The sequence below is a fragment of the Gracilinanus agilis genome, chromosome 6 (genome assembly GCF_016433145.1).
Source record: "Gracilinanus agilis isolate LMUSP501 chromosome 6, AgileGrace, whole genome shotgun sequence".
NCBI lineage: Eukaryota > Metazoa > Chordata > Mammalia > Didelphimorphia > Didelphidae > Gracilinanus > Gracilinanus agilis.
This window is the reverse complement of record NC_058135.1, coordinates 25,695,736-25,698,307: the sequence shown is the minus strand read 5'-3', so window position 1 is coordinate 25,698,307 and position 2,572 is coordinate 25,695,736.

The following is a 2,572-nucleotide window of genomic DNA, read 5'->3' as shown; positions in this document are numbered from 1 at the left end:
TCTATGATTAGCTTTTAATAAAATTTTACTGCATTATACTGTGGTAAAATCGAATGTAATGGGCTTCTGTACCAGCAGCAATGCAATGACCCAGGATAGCTCTGAGGGATTTATGGTAAAGATGCTACCCACATTCAGAGGAAGAACTGCAGGAGATGAAACATATAAGAAGAACAACTGGTTGAATGCATGGGTCGGGGTGGACATGATTAAGGATGTGGACTCGAAACTACCACACCAATGCAACTACCAACAATTTGGAAATAGGTCTTGATCAAGGACACATGACAAAACCAGTGGAAATGTGCATCGGCCATGGGTGGGGGGAATGTGGGGGGTAAAGGGGAAAGTAGGAGCATGAATCATGTAACCATGTTAAAAACGAATATTAAAAAATGTTTAAATTTTTAAAAAAATGCTGGTCACGTGGTAAAGGCAAGGGAAGACAGGACAGACAGAGTGTTGTATTGGTCTGCTGGTAAGGTCAGAGGAGAAAGCCAGGAAGGATTGGAATATTTTGCATAAACAATTGGAAAATGAGGGGATGCCCTTCAATTGGGGAATGACTGAACAAATTGTGGAATCTGTTGGTGATGGAATACTATTGTGCTGAAAGGAATAATGAACTGGAGGAATTCCATGTGAACTGGAATAACTTCCAGGAAGCGATACAGAGCAAAAGGAGGAGAACCAGGAGAATATTATACACAGAGACTGTGGTAAAATCGAATGTAATGGACTTCTGTACTAACAGCAATGCAATGATCCGGGAAAATTCTGAGAGATGTGTCAGAAAGAACACTATCCACAACCAGAGAAAGAACTGTGGGAGCAGAAACACAGAGGAAAAACAACTGCTTGATCACATGGTTTGATGGGGATATGATTAGGGATGTAAATTCTAAACAATGACCCTAGTACAAATATCAGTAATATGGAAATAGGTCTTGATCAATGACACATGTAAAAACCAGTGGAATTGCCTGTTGGCTATGGGAAGTGGGGTAGGAAGAGGGAAGGGAAAGAACATGAATCATGTAACCATGAAAAAAAATATTCTAAATTAATTAAAGTTTTTCAAGTAAAAAAAAAATTTACTGCATTATTTGTGAAAAACATGCCTTTAGTATCTCTAACTTTCTGCATTTCTTTGTGAGATTTCAATGCCCTAATTAAAAAAGTTAATTTTTGTGAAGTTATATGGCTGAAAAGAAGCTATACTCCTTTTTATTACTGTTTACTGTTTGCCAGAAGTTGATCATATCAACTTTTAAAAAATTTTATTCATCTCAAAAAGAATGAATTTATATGTACTAAAATATTCATAATAGCTCTATTTGTGGTGGCAATGAATTGGAAATAGAGGGAATGTCCATTATTTGGGGAATGACTGAACAAATTTTGATATGATAGTAATGGAATACTATTGTGTTTTTTTAATTTTAAACATTTATTAATATTTATATTTTAGAAAAGTTAACATGGTTACAAGATTTATGCTCTTACTTTCCTCTTCACCCCCCAAACTCCCCCCTTCCCTGGCTGATATGCATTTCCACTGGTTTTAACATGTGTCATTAATCAAGACCTATTTCCAAATTGTTGATAGTTGCATTGTTGTGGTACTTTCGATCCCCTATCATGTCCTCATCATCCCACGTATTCAAGCAATTGATTTCCTTCTGTGTTTCCTCTCCTGCTGTTCTTCCTCTGAATGTGGAATTCTTTTCCATAAATCCCTCAGAATTGTCCTGGGTCATTGCATTGCTGCTAGTACAGAAGTCCATTGCATTCGATTTTTCCAAAGTATATCAGTCTCTGTGTACAGTGTTCTTCTGGCTCTGCCCCTTTCACTCTGCATCAATTCCTGGAGGTTTTTCCAATTCACATGGAATTCCTCCAGTTTATTATTCCTTTTAGCACAATAGTATTCCATCACCAGCATATACCACAGTTTGTTCAACCATTCCCCAATTGAAGGGCATACCCTCGTTTTCCAGTTTTTTGCCACCACAAAAAGCACAGCTATAAATATTTTCATGCAAGTCTGTTTATCTATGATCTCTTTCAGGTACAAGCCCAACAATGGTATGGCTGGATCAAAGGGTAGGCATTCTTTTATAGTCCTTTGAGAATAGATCCACATTACCATACAGAATGGTTGGATCAGTTCACAGCTCCACCAGCAATTCTTTAGATCTAGTTTTAATCATTTGGAAAGTATTTTGTAGTGGTTTTCATATAATTCCTGTGTTTGTTTTGGTAGATAGATTCCTAAGTATTTTATATTGTCTAGGGTGATTTTAAATGGTGTTTCTCTTTCTACCTCTTGCTGCTGTGATGTATATATAGAAATATATAGAAATGCTGATGATATGTGCATTTATTTTGTATCCTGCAACTTTGCTAAAGTTGTTGATTATTTCTACAAGCTTCTTAGTTGATGCTCTAGGATTTTTTAAGTAGACCATCATATCATCTGCAAAGAGTGATAGCTTAGTCTCCTCATTGCCTATTTTAATACCTTCAATTTCTTTTTCTTCTCTAATTGCTACTGCTAGTGTTTCTAGTA